The sequence below is a fragment of the Lissotriton helveticus genome, chromosome 11, assembly GCF_964261635.1.
Source record: "Lissotriton helveticus chromosome 11, aLisHel1.1, whole genome shotgun sequence".
Taxonomy (NCBI): Eukaryota; Metazoa; Chordata; class Amphibia; order Caudata; family Salamandridae; genus Lissotriton; species Lissotriton helveticus.
The window spans coordinates 92958011-92976900 of record NC_136072.1 but is presented as its reverse complement, the minus strand read 5'-3'; positions in this window follow the sequence as shown (position 1 = coordinate 92976900).

Here is an 18890-nt window from a genome sequence, read left to right as displayed (position 1 = left end):
CCAGGTGTCCGAAGATAGAAGATTGCATGAAAGATATGGCTGAGTGGATTAATGCAGAGGGTTGTCACATGAAGGCATGCAGAAGGGAGCAGATGTAGCCTTATGGCTAGAGCGGTTGACCTCGAAGCTGGGGAACCGGGTTCGAGTCTCGTCAGGGATGCTCAACATCCTGTGATTCTGGGCAAATCACTTAATCTCCTGTGCCTAACAAAAATTAATGTGTCTATCTGTAATGAAACTGGTGCTCATGTAAAGCGCTCTGATACCTGATATCTTCGGGTCGAGTTTGTGCTATTTAAAACTCAAAAAAAAGAGTGAGTGAGTGACGATATGAGGGCATGGGTGGCAATGCTAGCGGAACTACTGACACCACCAGATGAGCTACCTCTGTAGATTAAGGGGGACAGACAATGCTTAGAGCTGCAGAACCACGGTCACACATCATCAGGGGTCGGGAGAGTCTGGGGGTTCAATGTGTTTTATCTTCACATACAACGACGTATAAGATGGAGGGCATGAGTGTTCAGGGATCCCCCCAAGGAAAAGGTAGTCTGGAGTCACCTGCAAGAGGTCTAGGATAAATGAGCCTGGTGTGGGCGGGGAGGCAGGGAGGGGGGACGGTAACAGGAAAAAAAGAAGAAAGAAAGTGGCATGTATGTGTATATGTATATGCAAGAAGATGAGATAATAATAAGAAATTATTTGTGAAATGTATGCAATAACTGTACATTTTAACATGCCAATAAAAACATATAAAAAACAGGCGTAATAAAATAGTTGGCAATCCAGAATACATGACTCTTGAAGAAATTATCAAAAAACAAGGTATATATCCTCTAACATGAGTGTTATGTTAGAATACTACTTTGACTCTAATTTGTTCTTGCGTCGATTTACAAGAATACCAGTTTGCGAGATTTCCAAATTTCCGACAACAAAATTCCCACAGCAGCAACTATGTATCACAATTGCCTTGCTAGGGCACCATGGTTCATGAGGAAATTAAACTGTTAGCATTCAGGTCCTATATGGTTGTGCGAGGCCGTGTGGCAGTATTCAGTAGAATATAATGAAGTAGCTTGACGGACATGATGACCCCTATGTTTAGTTAGAAAGGATGGAATGTGCCTATATCTGGACTGTGTTAAGATGCAGGGTGAAACAAGGATAATTAATATGTTTGGTGGGGAAATTGAATTATTCATCTTTGAGACTAGTGGTTGAATTGGTACTGTGTACACAATTGGGTTGAGGGCATGTAGATCAAGAGGTTAAGCATTTCATTAAGAGGTGTGGTGTAACCAAGCGCGGGAATGCGAACAGGCCGGACTCGTATGTATTAATTTAAAAGCATTACACTAGGCCAAAGGTGCCGCAGGCCATGCCTCCGACTTCCGTCTTGTAAGTTAACACAGTTGCCGTTCCTAGATAATTGACGAGGTTCCAGCTAGGCTGATCAGTTATATGCCATTGGTGTGGTAGACGAAATAACCTGCTCGTAAACTTGCTTTGGCCAGTTCGAGTAAGGCAACAAAGGGTCCTTTGAAGAGATTGTTTATGCTTAGGCTCACTTCTGTTTTGTGTGTTTTTTATGTGAATAGTTTTGCTGTGCCCTTTTCCGTGTATAGTAAAAGTGCAGAGCCTTTTCTGGTAATGTACCCAAGATGTGGAACTCATTACCTGTAGACCTCAGATGCAACCCTTCCTTCTCCTGCTTCAAAAGGGACCTGAAACTCCATCTCCTCAACAATTACTTTACCTTCCAAGCCAACTAACCTAGGCTTCAATAACATAGTGGACTTCCCACTCACTTGACCTTCAAGGATGGGTGGTTATCTGACTGTTCCAACCACCTGCATTTTTCTCCCCTTCACTGTATTCATAAGTATTAAGTTTTTGCTTATATCTTCATGCTCCCTCTTATCCTGCGATGTAATGCAAACTTAATAAATAAAATTAAATAAATTAATAGGATGCTTGTTTCCAGTCCAGGGAGGACCTGGCCTGGCAGTTCGGGCTGGACTGTTCCCATTGGGCTCAGGGTCAAGATTGATTTGCATATGGCTGAGTGCAAACTGGAATGGCATGGTGAGCAAATAAACGATGGTTTTAGGCCCAGATCTCTGTTCTGGGGTGAATGTATGACATTGTTCTGCATTCTGTCCATCAATTGTTCTTCCTCCTTCATCTTTTAGCATTCAGGACAGTACCAATATTTACAGGTGTTGTGATAGGCATGTGACTCCTTTGGAAGGCTGGGTTTCTGGTTTCTCATAAATCTGGGAATGTGTCAGGTTCCATGGGTGTTGTGTGGGAACAGTATTCTGTGCGAAAGGGGAACTTATTTATAAGTTCACTAAAAGCCAAGTAAAGTGGCTTTACGTGGCCTTATAAATATGCAGTGCCACCTTGAGCCACCGGAACATCAAAGATATGATGTCACGGTGGTGCAAAAGTGCTGGTAGGGCCTCATAAATAAGGCTCAAAGATATTAAGGCACAGCACCAAGTAGCCCACATGGGTTGGGCTAGGCCGAAAATCGGCATGGTCACCAAAATAAATGTGGCCCCCAATAGTGAATTAGGTAGCTAAAAAGCACCCACATTTGCAAATTGTGGAAGTTTTGATCTTGTAAAGACAAGCTCCATAGATGTTTTGCAAGGTGTGGGAGACTGCATGGATTTGAGCTTACGGTAGGTAATATTTGTTTAAATATCAGGGAAATTAACAGCAAAAGCCAGCCTAGCAGACTATAAAACAGGGCCACAAACAGCCTCAAAAATGGCCAAAATCACTGCCCTATCAGGCCAGCTCACCAGGCACTGCCTGATTGCCTAACAGGTCATTCCAACCCTGGCCCAGATCTTAAAAAAAGGGCTCAGCACTGGGTGTAGAAAAATCTCAGCGGTTAAGGGGTTAGAGAAACTCTAAACCCTAGTGTTATTAGCCATGTTTTGGCTCAAAATCGACTATGAATAAACATTTGCAATAATACTGTATTGTATTAATCATTTCCTGTTGCATACTTCTCTGGCTAAACAGAGTGCATGTTAAATGGAAATTTATTGCACGCCATGGGTGGCAGGATCTGTGAAGGTTTGATGGCAGATGGAATAGCCAACATCCAAGCTGAAAAAATCATTTGTGCAACATTTGTGTGCAATCGCTGTTTCATAATATCTTGCCATGGCAGACCACATAACACACAATAGGAAACACCTGTGTGCTGTAAGATGTGAACCTTCCAAAACCTAGTGCACAACATCTTACTGGCCAGATGTTTAACTTAGACGGTCTCGGAAGCATAAATGAGGAATTTTTATTTTGGAACACAAAGTACATAGCTCATTGAAGAGAACAGATGTTTACTTTATATTGCTTCAATTTTTTTACCTCTCAATGGGAACCATGCAAACCAAAAATTGGCAAATTGGCGATTGACTGGTTTGTAAGTGAGGATATAATTTGCTATGTGACTTGTGTACTAATAGGCTTCCTGTGTTAATGTTTTTGAAGTAGCCTATGATCATTAAAGGAACAGGAGCAGTTTTTAAAAATAAATGTTTCCCATTTGGAAACACATGGGGTATGGTACCGCGAACCACTACCTGCTACCTCCTAGGCTGCCTAGCATGATTCCCAACTTGGGTCTTGGTTGGCTACTGATCATTGGTCTATGGCTTCAATTGGGAACATAAACCATTGATACATACTTTTCACCATCTAAAAAAATAGGAGATGTACCTTTCAGGTCTTCTTCTATTCACAACTCAGAAAATACTTTAAAAGCCTTTTGTAAGTCAAGCATTCGAGACCTCTTGTATATACTTTAGTATATATACTCTAATATCTATATCTATACTACTATTATAAAGCAAGAATTTTGGACCTTTGAGGCGGGTAAACTCGGGAACCACGGCGCCAATCCACACACCCGATACATCATTGTAATCGTCAGGGTGTGCAGATGGACATAGGCTATATAAATAAAAAAAATATACGTTATTTTAAAAATTGACGATAAAAAAAAGTAGTCCCTTGCAAGTAGCGCCGGCCGCGGCCTGCGTGGTGACATCAGGAGCGAGGGAAGGAGCAGCGTGCAGGAGCGGAAGAGGAGCGGCGGACAACAGCGCGGGGAGGAGCGGCGGACAGGCTGGAAGGAGCGGTGAGGAGCGGCGGACAGGCGGGGAGGAGCGGTGAGGAGCGGCGGACAGGCGGTGAGGGGCGGCGAGGAGTGACGGGGAGGAGCGGTGAACGGCGGATTAGGTAGGTTATTTATTTATTTATTAAGGAGTGCGGAGCGGCAATGACAATCGTGAGCCAAAAATATACAAGAGCTAGCAAACGGTGCATTAGCGTAGCAAACAATGCATTACAGGAGAAAAAAGTGACGTGTGCAGAAGTGGCAAGGACAATCGTGAGCCCAAAAAATACAAGAGCTAGCAAACGGTGCATTAGCGTAGCAAACGGTGCATTACAGGAGAAAAAAGTGACGTGTGCAGGAGCGGCAATGACAATCGTGAGCCAAAAAAATACAAGAGCTACCAAACAGTGCATTAGCGTATCAAACGGTGCATTACAGGAGGAAAAAGTGACGTGTGCAGGTTACAAAAGCATGCAAAGTAAACATAGAGGTATAATACTGCAATATATGGAGGAAGGCTCCGGGGAACCCACGGACAACGTCGGGGCGGCGGGGGGCCTGAAGCCTAATTGCTCCCGGACAACGTCAGGACGGGCTGCTAGTATACTTATATGTGTATGCAGTTTAGTGGGTGCTGGAGATCAGCCCTAGGACTTGTATGCTTCCGCTTAGGGACTTTTTGTTCTGTTCAACTGCCTCTATTTAACTGTCTTGATAGAAAACGACCAGCAGAGGTCAGTAAAATAACAGAATCGCTTTAGCATTCTCTAGATTCTAGTCCATAGAAATTATTTTCCACTAGCACGCGTAGACAATTACATTATTTTCAAATCTTGTATTTGCAGTGATATGACCACCGAAGTCCCTGCTTTTATATTAAAAACAGAGCTTTGGACTATACCATTTTCCGCTGAAAGGCTATATTTTTATCTCCACGTGCTCCCATACCTGGCATGTCACGCAGTTTGGTGCTTACTTTCTCTCCATGTTAAAGAACAGTAGATGTTTCAGCACCCAGGCTAATGTGCTGCATAGCTAAATATATATAAGGTCCCAAAGGCGAGACTGATTGCATTGCAAAAGCTTGTTTTTCAGTTGGATGTACATTTCGGACCCAAAACGGGTTGCAAACCCTCCCTATTTGGAATCACAGAGTTTGTGACCACAAAAGGGAAATGTCTGTGAGGCTCTCTATTTGGAGTGTGTCTTCCTTAATATGGTATCATGGAACCCTCAAACAAGTCTGATATAATTCCCTTTTTCCTCCTTTTAGCTCATATGCCACATGGTTTGGGATTAGTGATCAATGCTCATTAAGGAATATTTCTTTCTTATAAGTTTAAAATAAAAAAGCTGTAAGTATCTTCAAGTTTTTCTAGAAGTAAATTCATAGGGCAAGTTCACAAAAATGCTTTTCAATCTGAAGTTGGCAAATTTACTAGTGGATGATACTAGTGCATTTAGGCATGGTCAAACAATCATGATGCAATGCTAGTACAATTCCATAGAGTGTGCACAATTTACACTATGTTCACATTGATGAGCTATATGGGAAAAGTGGGGCACGAGAGCACAAGTAGGGGCGTAGTGGGAACGGATAAACACACATCCTTGCTTGTAGTGTTTCTATATAGGGACCTGTATCGATACTCCAATTTCTGACCCTTGTCCGGTTATAAATCACTAATATCCATACAACGGCACAGAAACCCGTTTCATAAATCAGTCATAACGCATGCTGTCACATTAAGCAAGCACTATTCCTCCAGCCCCCTAGAAAGCACACCGAGTTCTCTAAACAAACCAAGCATCCAGCAAACCTGGGAAATCCCCGCTGCTATTGTTTTGATTTCGTTCGAGAACTCCTGCAAAGAATGTAAGAACGACCAGTTCTTAATTGACGTCTTATGTCCATCCTTACGTCAAACCCGGCACCTCTCAGGTATAAATATACCGACACTGACCTAAGTAAAGGCGCGGTGGTGATGAGCTTGGAGCAGCGACTACTTGCCGGAGAGCCCAGCTGATGCGAGAGCCCACGGACGCTGCCCCTCCCCTTTTGACACGCTGAGGAAGACGCTGTCTTTTCGCTTGCCGAGAAATCCAGCCTCCAGTGTTTCCAGCCCACCTTCGCGGGTGACTGGGATATCGAGTCCTGAGAAAGAGATACCAGCCCTCCTGCCTTCTAAATCCCAGGTACTGAACTGACTAACCACTTACAGAGAATTCTTGAGTCAGACTCTTGGCAAAAATAAACTTAACTTAAACTGCTACTTACTTACTCCCTCCCATGTATTAGGCTTAGGTCAGGTACATCGGGGTAGGCGTAGTTAGAAGCACCAGTTGAGTACGATTAGTCAATGTATATATGTATGTATATCTTTTATCCATTTTAAAGTAACATATGGCTAAGAAACCATATCAATGCTTTTACAGTATTATTTTATAATCCTGCTCTTACTGTATGCATTTTACTTAACCATCAGTATTACAATTGTAGCAATTCATTTCTCTTGTATGAGAAAAGAGACTGATCAATAAATAACACCTTTTATTGAAAACGCCCGTCTCTTCTTTTCTCTACAATCTGGTGAAACTAAGTATGCACGTATTGACTGAGTAAAATAGCTGTCTTTTGTTTTCACATGACTCTAGAGATACACTCATGATCAGGGAGAGCAAAGTTGTCATGTTCTATGGTTGTCAGAAACTAAATCCCTTCTTGTCTATCCAGGGAGGTTAAAATCCTCCTCGCCTATTCGAGAAAGTTTCTAGTGAACTCTGAGCTAGCTGGCACACAAAACTTAAGTCTAATATCGTCAGTAGAAGACCTAGTTAACCTCTGTCCTACGTCTATACTATTGAAGATATTATTCCAATGCGCAGAGCCTATTGGGAATATAGGAACTACACTACATGGCGCCCAACGTGGGGCAAGGCGATAAACTAACGCAAGGCATTAGAGTAACTCAGTCGTGCTTTTTCACACAGACCCTTTCTCCCATAAATACTCCAAAGACGTCTGGAGTGGGTCAAAGGTTAAAAAATCCGCCAAACTTAGTAGGAGGAGACTCCTATGTATGGTTTTTGGTTTATTCAACGTTGAAGGATACAGTGTTCCAAAATATTGTGCACCTAATCTTTGTTTCCTTGAATACTTGATCTGCAACAAAAAACCTTCCTGTCAGTAAAATGTCAGACGGTGAAGGAGATAGGGAGACAGCTAGATTAGCAGCTCAACTCCTAGCGGAAGACACAAGTCTCCTACAGCAAGACCCGGATGCAATAATAATCCCGGTCAGCATAAGAAAAACTATAACACTAAAACTTATAGAAAATGGACTAACACCAAGAGGTGGTACAGTCATATTCGTAATTGAGGCACACGAATATCGGCAGACAGAGGTATTCTGTTAATGGATAAACTTTCCAGCAGCAAACGCTGTCACAAAAGAGTTCCACTATTACAAAATAGAGGAACCACCGGATGAGTACACTCCTTTCGAGGAGGTGGAAATACCATTAAAATACCAAGAGCACCTGCTCTGGTTTAAAGGCGCCCTAAAACATAATGATCACATCACCAGGCTCGGTCCACTAGGTAGACCAGGAGCAACGTGGCCGGTTCTAGCGAGCTACACACCACATCCAGACATTGAAAAAATGTCAATACCAGAACCTTTAGTACAGCTAAAACAACTGATTAAAATACATAGACAATTAGTCCAATATGTAATGCGGACTTCAACAGTCCAACCAGCTATTAAAATTCCACAGCTGACCCCTCATCAGGGGAACACAAATAAAATAACACCACAGAACATACAGTCCTGTCTAGGCAAAGTACCCATTAAACGGGAAGAAAATCCATTCTGGTTAGCACAGAAAATCACTCAAATAGAGGCAGTATTTCCGGATACTACCCCTACTGAGAAACACAGAATTCTGATTATCTGCCTTCCAATGGGGATCGCACCACATGTGGAGGACTGTGACACTTGGGGCACAGTCTTTGCTTCCATCTACACAAAAACACATGGTGTTCCGTCCATGGCGGTAATACCAGATGTGCTAAAACAGATTCAAAATGAATACGGACCAGAGCCTGCTTTAACTCTGGGTATGAAATTACTGAAAGACTTCAAGCAGGTCTCAGCTTTATTGTTATCCAACATAAAAGGAGAAGCAGCATCTGTGGCGATCCGCCAAAAGTTGAAAGAAACAGATATAGCAGAACAACCATTTGAACTTGCCAGAATCATAGAAAAATCCTATGAAGAACTAGGAAGATATAGTTTGGGTGGGAAACCAGTGAAACCCCACTAACTGAAAATCCTGAAAAGGTATTTATTAAAAATAATCTGAACACTCCAAAAAAGAGCTGGGATGGAAATAAACAAACCACTCCCAAAGAAAAAAGATTCCAGTCCAGAGGAAGGTCTCCTCGGCAGAGAGAAAGATCTCCGGACCAAGGACACAAGTCACCCCAGAGGGAGCCCTCTGAGAAAAAGTACAACCTTAGAAATAGGGATAATTTGAAGAAACCTGATAGATATCAAGATATTGATACACGTCCCGCTCGATCTTTTCAGACTTCCTCGCAGAAATCGGAAAGTAGAGGACGGTCAGAACAAAGGGAAGAGCACTTCAAGTCCAAAGACAAGGAGCCTGCTCATCAAAGTAAAAAGTTACAATTTCCAAAGAAGAAGGTAGCCAGTATTAAAGTAATCAAACTTGCCGAGGATCCTGAGGACACAGCTGAAAAACGGAGAGTGGGCTCAGACAATGCTAGACAGCGCAGCAGAAGTGAGCATAGCTCGCAAGATCCTGATGAATCATCTGGAGACAGTGGACACGAATGAATATATTCAGGTGGAAACTGCAGATACCAGAATTAGCAAACCTCATAAAATATACGAAATAACATTACGTATAGAGGGAGATAAGACTAGGAAAATAAGGGGTCTATTTTGGGGTAATCTCTCCAAAGGCTATGACATCCTTTTAGCTGAAAAAGACTGGCCACCGGAGTTTGTCAGGGAGTGCCCTCATGGCGAAGAAATGATTATGCCTGCCTTCTCAAATCACATTCCAATTCATAAAAAATATACACTTGCAAGAAAGTGGGCAGTAGCCCAAGCTCCTGCATTATATAAAAACCATGTGGGATGGGATGAGGACTCTTTTCCTCACAAAATCCAGTTAAAATCTCAACCAATTGCACAAAGGCAGTACCCAATTAAGCAAGAAGCAAAAAAACAGGTCAGGGAGATCTTAGATCAACTTGAATACCAGGGGGTGATTGAAACATGCACCTCACAAATGAACAATCCTTTCTTTCCTGTCTCCAAACCAGATGATTCATATCGTCTAGATTTGGACTACAGACACCTTAACTCATGTTGCAAAACATTTGCAGTACAAAAGTCACACAGTGCAGCACTAATGAATAGCATAGTGCGCAAAAAATACAAAACAACATTAAACATCTCTAATGGATTCTTTTGTCAAAATATAGCACCTGAAAGCAGATATTTGACCGCTTTCTCAATAAATGGCTCGCAGAAAAATTTCAGTCGTTTGCCACAGGGGTTCAAGAACAGCCCAGGATTATTCTCAGCGAGAGTAACAGAGTTACTACAAATATATGATGATGAGGCATTATCTTATGTCGATGACATCTATCTAACAGATGATGACTTGGATACTCACTTGAAAAGAGTGAACACCATAATACTTGGGTTCGCAGCAGAGGGTTACAAATTCAACTTCAAGAAGTCAAGAATTGCCCATCTAACTGTCCTGTTTTTAGGATATGAATTATCAAGTGAAGGCAAAAGCCGGGCAGACAATTTCCTAGAGAAATGTGCCGTAATCCAAGCACCAAGAACGCTGAAAAACTTACAATCAATTCTAGGTTTCCTGAATTTCGGTAGAACTTACATTCTAAATTATGCAGAGAGAATTAAACCTCTCTATGACCTAATAAAACCATATTTTAAAACAATCAATTGGACTCAAAAACACACAGAAATTTTGAGATCATTACAAACAGACATGTTAACTAAAACAAAATTGCAAACACGTGATAACACTCGCAACCTTGTGATTCGGGTCATCCCAGGAAGATGCGGATTCACATACCTAACCTCTGATGAGGGAGAAACGGTACCAATAGCATGCAAATCACACTTGTACACAGAAGCTGAAAAAACATTCAGCATTAAGAAAAACATTGTTCATGCAGTTCAAACGGCTGTAGCAAGAGAAAGAGACCAAGCTGACGGCAGACGGATTACAGTCAGAACAGCAGAATCAGCCTTTGAGGCATTAACAAGCCCATGTAATTTACCTACTATGGCATTAAATCCAAAATGGATACAATGGGAAAATTCTCTTGCTACAGACAGAGTGAAATACTACTTTGACCCGGAAATGAAAAAATTAAAAAATCTAGAATATGCTGATATAAATTGTGCATCGTCTTTTTTGAATGATTACACTGCTTGAATGCATACAGTACCTATACTCATTTTCGTGTATTTCGAATATGCCTATTTTTCAAATGATTTTTTTTTATTTTGGGGTGGTTCGGTATACACATGCACTATTAGTTATGTTTACTATTGATTAGGTTAGTAAATATGGACATGAATTCGTGGAGTGGGTGTAGTGTGTTTATATAGGGACCTGTATCGATACTCCAATTTCTGACCCTTGTCCGGTTATAAATCACTAATATCCATACAACGGCACAGAAACCCGTTTCATAAATCAGTCATAACGCATGCTGTCACATTAAGCAAGCACTATTCCTCCAGCCCCCTAGAAAGCACACCGAGTTCTCTAAACAAACCAAGCCTCCAGCAAACCTGGGAAATCCCCGCTGCTATTGTTTTGATTTCGTTCGAGAACTCCTGCAAAGAATGTAAGAACGACCAGTTCTTAATTGACGTCTTATGTCCATCCTTACGTCAAACCCGGCACCTCTCAGGTATAAATATACCGACACTGCCCTAAGTAAAGGCGCGGTGGTGATGAGCTTGGAGCAGCGACTACTTGCCGGAGAGCCCAGCTGATGCGAGAGCCCACGGACGCTGCCCCTCCCCTTTTGACGCGCTGAGGAAGACGCTGTCTTTTCTCTTGCCGAGAAATCCAGCCTCCAGCGTTTCCAGCCCACCTTCGCGGGGGACTGGGATATCGAGTCCTGAGAAAGAGATACCAGCCCTCCTGCCTTCTAAATCCCAGGTACTGAACTGACTAACCACTTACAGAGAATTCTTGAGTCAGACTCTTGGCAAAACAAACTTAACTTAAACTGCTACTTACTTACTCCCTCCCATGTATTAGGCTTAGGTCAGGTACACCGGGGTAGGCGTAGTTAGAAGCACCAGTTGAGTACGATTAGTCAATGTATATATGTATGTATATCTTTTATCCATTTTAAAGTAACATATGGCTAAGAAACCATATCAATGCTTTTACAGTATTATTTTATAATCCTGCTCTTACTGTATGCATTTTACTTAACCATCAGTATTACAATTGTAGCAATTCATTTCTCTTGTATGAGAAAAGAGACTGATCAATAAATAACACCTTTTATTGAAAACGCCCGTCTCTTCTTTTCTCTACAATCTGGTGAAACTAAGTATGCACGTATTGACTGAGTAAAATAGCTGTCTTTTGTTTTCACACGACTCTAGAGATACACTCTTGATCAGGGAGAGCAAAGTTGTCATGTTCTATGGTTGTCAGAAACTAAATCCCTTCTTGTCTATCCAGGGAGGTTAAAATCCTCCTCGCCTATTCGAGAAAGTTTCTAGTGAACTCTGAGCTAGCTGGCACACAAAACTTAAGTCTAATATCGTCAGTAGAAGACCTAGTTAACCTCTGTCCTACGTCTATACTATTGAAGATATTATTCCAATGCGCAGAGCCTATTGGGAATATAGGAACTACACTACATGCTCGGTTGTCACTCTGGCCTTCCCATTTAATGCAGCAGCCTCCAGATGAAACCTTGAGCTTGGTTGGTGATGGGAACCAGGCAATTTACAAAAGGTAGCATATGCATTTTTGGTACAGTGCTATCTGTGCATAACTTGTAAAACTATTAAGTGCAGGATTTCTTGGGAGGACTCCACCAGCTCTGCAGAATTCATGATTGCTGAATACCTAGACTGACTAGTCACGTTTCCGCCTCAGGCCTCTTTCTTCCACCCTCTCCCACAGGGCTGGACTGGGAACCCAAATCGGCCCTGGCAAATATTGTCAGACCAGCCTTCGTACGGTGAATAGCAAATGAGCACAGCAAGTGAGCCTGACAACTTCAAGGGGGGTGGGGGCTTGGATGGGTTCTCTCCCCAGAAAATGTGTGGAAACAAATGCAAAAATTGTGTATTCTGCAGCACATTTTTAATATATTTTAAATTGTATGAACTTTTGAAGCATAGTAAATGATGACCCTACAGTGCACCAGGATACAATAATGTTTGTTGCGGCTCGTCAGTGGTTCCTTCACTATCACCCTCCAACAGTGCCTCTTATCGCTGCAGAGTCCCTTTCTCACATGTATTTTATTTGTTTGTAGCACCTTTCATCACAGTGTAGGGTGTTGAAGCACATTGCATCACAGACAGAGACAATGAATCATACATGTGTAAATCAGAACATACAAAAAGTTACAAAGAGAACTGCAAGGTGTAGGATTCACATTTCATACATACTGATAGGTATTTTTTAAGAGCGCTCGGTCTGAAGAAGCAAAAACTCAGAATTCAGAATGTAACACAGTGGTTACGGTTGGCTTTCCTAGGGTAATGAAAGAATTACATTTCTATCCTGCACCATGCAGTTTGCATGCAGCTCTTTGATGGCAGTTCATAGCTTACTGTGCTGGATTATGATTATTAACTTTGAACTGCACAGTAACAAAAATGAACTATGTGACAAAAGCAGTAACCCACTGAGCTATGCACATAAAATAATGTTCTTTGATCTAGATGACACATGTTCATTGCAGCAGGCATGTTAGCCCTCTAATCTGACTTAGATGTGTCAATTCAATTAAATGCACATCAACATTATTTGGTCAAATTGATATAGACCACAAAAGTAAAATACAAACAAATGTGATAAAACACAATAAAACAGTACACATTCATAAAAGGTCCTCATCAGAGTGCAGATAAAGCACAATCTCTGGTTGTAATGCATGCAACACGATCAAATTTGAAGACCTGCCTATGGATTCTGAGAGAAAGTTTGAGCCACGGGCCAAGGAGATCACATGAGATGTGTTGCCTTATATTCAATGAAAGTCCTAAAAATACAATAAATATAGTGCATCACAGCAATCATATAAAAGGGTCTGGGCTGCAAAGCTAGGGAACCTAAAGTAAACCTAAAACCAAAGTGTGCAAGGACTCGTCACTATGTAAGAGGTTTAGAAAGGTATGTTCCTTCCTCCTTTGAGCTCAGGGGTTGTTCAAAGTGCAAAGCTTCTGTACAATGTTACAGAGAGTACTTGATTATTAGTGGTTATTAAACCAAAGACTTATAATAGGAAGCAAAAGCACAAAAAAATGACATGTAAAGTGCTCTGTGCTGACTTCTGATTGCATGGGAAAGGCAAGGGTACCGCGTTGTTACAATGAAACCCTAACAACGCGGTACCATTACAACGCAGGTTTTAGAACAAAAGTCGTTACAACGACTTTCGCTGGAGGGCGCTCTAGGATAGGGAATAGTTTAATTTACTATCCAACACCTTCCCTACTATCCACGGGGACTGGAGTTGGAATAGTAAATTAAACTATTCACTATCCAGTGCCCCCCAACGCAAGTCGTTGTAACGACTTGCGTTGAAAAACCTGCGTTGTAACAGTACGCGTGGCAATACCACGCGTCGTACTGTCATACATCCAAAGGCAAGAGGATACGTGACCCGTTATTGCACTGGGGAGTAGGAACCCGTCTAACAAATATGTCAAGATGAAACCTGAGCATTATAAAGTGCTGGTAGTGCGCAGCATCGTACAACAGGAATGGCTAGATTTTCCTGAGTGGGTTAAGCTGCTTTTATCAGCCACCAGAGAAGAGTGCAGACACCTTTGTCCATCTCACTTCCTCCCAGTATGTGTAAGATATGGGAAACGGTCAGAACAACGCAGGCAGAATTAACGCGTGGTTAAGGCAGGGTGCGGTCTAGTTGCTGCCTGGAATGGAGGTAAGCAGGAAGCAGGATGGATCGGGGAGGAGGCTGGAAGCAGTGAGGTAAGTGGGGCTGGGCGGGGTTTTGGGGTGGGATAGGTTTTAAAGGCTGGGGTAGTTTTCAGGTCCGGGGGGGTCTAGATTTTCATCAGTGCTGGGGGGTCGGAGACGTTTTTGGGTCCAGGAGGGGTTGGGGGTGTTTTTATGGCTTAGGGGAGGGTGGGTGGGTTTTACGGCTTAGGGGGGCAGGGAAGTTTTTAGGGGGCAGGGGTTGGTTTTCAGGAGGGAGGGGGTAGTTTAAGATCTCAGGGCGGGGTTTGGGGGCAGTTTAAGGGTTCAGGGTGAAGGGCAGGTATTGGGATACTTTTTAAGAGCTTGGGGGAAGGGAAGTTTTTAGGGCGGTAGTTTTAGGTCACAGGGCGGGGGCAGGGGTCGGGGGTAGCACTTACCTGAAAAGTTTGTAACAACGCATGTCTTTGCCATGCATGCCTTAACAACACATATTTCTTTGTAAAGGAATGCATGGTTAAGATTTGTGTGTTTAAGACCACGGTGAACCGGTATTGCGTGGTACACGCATGCGTGGTTATGACACACAACCGTAACATATGTCCCTAAGTGTTTTTGGACATCGCGGGCAAGGGGCGTGAAGGGTCTTTGAACAAGTCCTTGGATGCCCCTCAGATAGGGAATTTCTAGGGCCAGGAATCCTCCCTTAGCATTCTGTTTAAGAAAAGGGCCTTGTTGCCTCAGACCCATCGCCATAACAGCATTGGGCATGTCCTTAAGTTGTCCTCAAGGTGGGTAAGCCGTAGCTCCCTGTGGCTGATGAAAGAGGTAGTAGACGGTAGTAGGGCCAGTAGGCGATGTGTGGATTTGTTTTCAGTGACCTGTAGTGCCAAAACTGCCCCTGGACAAAAGATCTCTCCAGCAGGTACATAAATAACCAGAGTTATCTTGACACTTTTATTATTGCCTGAAAACTGCTGAACATACAAGGAACTCTGCAGCGGGTGCTTTTAAAACTGCTGCACTTCTGCAAAACCAGTCTTCAGTAACAAAATTGCACCCCCCACCCTTCCAGCCTCCCGGGGAAACGCCTAATGCCCTGTACAGCCAGTCCGGCTCTGCCCACCCATGCTTGCTGTCTATTAATGCATCTTTCTTTTTCTTGGAGAAGTGTGGCTCAATGGTTAGAGCAGGCAGACCTTGATGCAGAGCTCTGGCCAGGGACCAGGGTTCAATTCCCGCCTCGGCAGGTCTCCGGCTCATTAATTCCCTTGACTGGATATTCTCGCCTCAGTACCTGTTCTGATCATGGGTCCCACGCTGCAACTCTGGGCAATAGCTTGCTTAGTCTCCACAACGGCCCCAAAAGCGCTGGGATGCCTGGCTGCACCTGGGGGGGCCCAGGAGTGGACATTTCCCAGGAAAGCCAGGAAGGGTTCCTAAGCGGTATACGGACAGCGCCGGGACACCTCCGGTGGAGGTAGCTGTGCGCTTTACAAATTCCGACATTTTCTTCTTTGTGTCCTTTCTGCCTTTTTTCTGTCTTGCTCTGGGTGAAGGAATGATGTTGAAACACTACGTCTTGGTCTTCAAACAGGAGTGCCGATGCCAGCACCTGCAATCACCCGAATAAATAAAGCACTAAATACTGCCACTTACATAATTTCATCAATCGTGGCCACTTTAGTTGGGATAAAAATATCAGTTACACTGTCTTTGTTCATACAAGCTTTGATCCCTCCAGAGCAATGAACAAGGCCAACACTAATATTTTGTGGAAAAGACTTGGCTTGGATTTTTGTTACATCTCAACTCTTTGGAAGAGCTCATCTTTGTTAAAAAAAATCTAAAAATTTAAAGTTGAACATTAACTCTTCTTGTTTGACAAATTATCATTGCAATAAAGAAAAGAGCAGCTGATTTTCCCAGTAAAGAGCCATCTGAAATATTAATGCTCAAGAGTTTCCCTACAAGCTCTCAAGCACCCACAGGCTCATGGACATTAAGCCCAGTGTATAGTGGCAATGGTCTAAACCCATCTCCCCTACCTTAAGGGTTTGACAAGGACTGGTGGTAGGGTAGATAAGTGAAGAGAATATTGATAACAGAGTTGCCCAAGATCATACAGGGAGTCAGAGAAAAAAAGGGACTCAAATGAGATGCTTTGCAAAAGGCAATAAGAAAGTGAACCTTAGAGACTACAGGTACTCATGAGGATATTTGGCATTCAGAATAACAGCCATGTCATGCAGGGCTTACAGATAACAGCATTAATGATCCAGAGGTTGTGGTGTGAACGGATGTATGTCGTTACAACGCATGCTTTTTCCACGCATGGCTTTACAACGCAGGTTTTACAACGCAAGTCGTTACAATGACTTGCGTTGGGGGCGCTGGATAGTGAATAGTTTAATTTACCATTCCAACTCCAGTCCCCGTTGATAGTAGGGAAGGTGTTGGATAGTAAATTAAACTATTACCTATCCTACAGCGCCCCCCAGTGCAATTCGTTGTAACGAATTGCGTTGTAAAAGTTGCGTGGTAAAGGTGGTGCGTGGTAAAAGTTGCGTTGTAAACGCTGTTTACTGGTGTGAACACCCAGGAGATGAACACTGTAAGACTGAAGCTCTGTACGTTCCTCAACCGGAATGTTTGTAGCAGATACTGCCTGACAACATAATATCACAACCTATATAAGCCAACAGGCAAAGGTAGGGTCTGTGGAGCCGATACCCACAATGGGGTTATAAAAGGTAACATAAAACCACAGTGGGCTTGTGTTCATAAATATTGGCAAACACACTGAACATGCAAGGCAGTAACAGCAAAGATGGAAAACTAAATACACAACCACGAAGACAAGGAGCTGTAGAGGACCAGTGCTTCACAAGAAAGAAGGAAAAACAAGGGTACCACTTGGGGGAATGGAGACAAAGTTATCACACTCACAAACTGGGAACTAAGACAGCAGGGTTAAGAAGGTAGCACAGTAGAAACTGGAACTAAGGAAGAAAAAAAGGAAGGTTGGCACTGGGAAAAGAGTAAATATTTAAACAGTAGGGGTGCAAGAAACAAGGATGCACTAAAATTTTGCTATTTTAGGAATCAAGGAAACAAGAAAACTCTACAGGAAAGTACTAATTGAAGGAACTTGGATTTAGCTATAGCTTAGCAATCTTCTGGAACCAAAGGTTTGCAATAGGTCAGCGGTCAGAGACTATGCAAGCAAATGGTAGGCCAAACATGGCCACTGCAACAATGGCTAACCCTGGACTGAAGAAAGCAGAGACCCCAGTGAGCATGTGCTCATGTGTTAGCAAGCTAGCACTTGTCAACCACAGGTTTGCTGATTACTCCACCCATCCTCGCTTCCAAGAGTAGAAGCAGAGCAGTGAGCAGGAAATTCAATGAAGGCTTTGACAGGAAAGCTTAGAGGCAGTGGCAAAACATGGCATGAATCTGCAATGTAAATTAAATCTAGAACGTTGCCCTGGAAGCTGTAATTCTGTATTGGTATATTCCACATTGTCATGGTTCTGAAAAATGAGGTCTTTGTAAGGAATAGCGTGCTGGTTAGCGCAAAACGTGCCATGAATCTGAAATTAATGGGAATTTCAAAATATTGTTCAAGAATTTAAATCAGTACATGGATATTACAGAAGGTCAGGAAGCTTGGTTGAACATTAGAAATTACCGCAAGTAGGCCTTGTAGTGATGGGTTTGGGATTACATGAAGTGAATCATGATACTGTGTGCTTTTGTGGCGGTACTACCCAGTAATAATAGTTTCTGACAACCTTCCTCGTATGCCTCAAAGAGGAGATGCAGAATGGGTCAATTCTTTCAAGGAAAAGTTTGAATTAAATGGGGCCCCAATGTGAATTAAGAGAACCATTTCCAATTGAAATCCATACTAATATTATAAAGAGAGAGCCCAAACCTTTGAGGCGGGTAATCTCAGTAACCACAGCACCAATCACAACACCCAATACAGCGTTGGAAAGGGCAGTTGCAGCAGAAGGACATAGGCTATACAGACGGCCACCATATACATTTAAAAGGTAAAAGAACCGTGCCAGCAAAGTAGTCCCTTGTGGGCGTGTCTGCGTTGTGCTGTGGGCCTGGGATGGTGGCGTGACTAACGCTGGGGGCGTGTGGTACGGCCATCATATCGTGGGCTGTGGGCGTGTGCTGGGGGCGTGACAAACGCTGGGGGCGTGTGTCTGCCCTTCATGCCATGTGAGTCATACATACAAGCGCCAATTACATTGCTGCGCAGCATCAAGGGGCACGCTGGGGGCGTGACATGCTGGGGGCATGAGAAACACTGGGGGCATGTGTCCGGCCTTCATGCCATGTGAACGCAATTGCGCTGCATCAAAAGGCACGCTGGGTGCGTGTGCTACGTTCCGCCCTTCATGCCATGTGGGTCGTACATTAATCAGAAGATCGTCTGCTGTGGCCATAAGCTGGGGGCGTGACAAACGCGTTCAGCTGGAGGCGTGGTAAGTAACGTTACTGC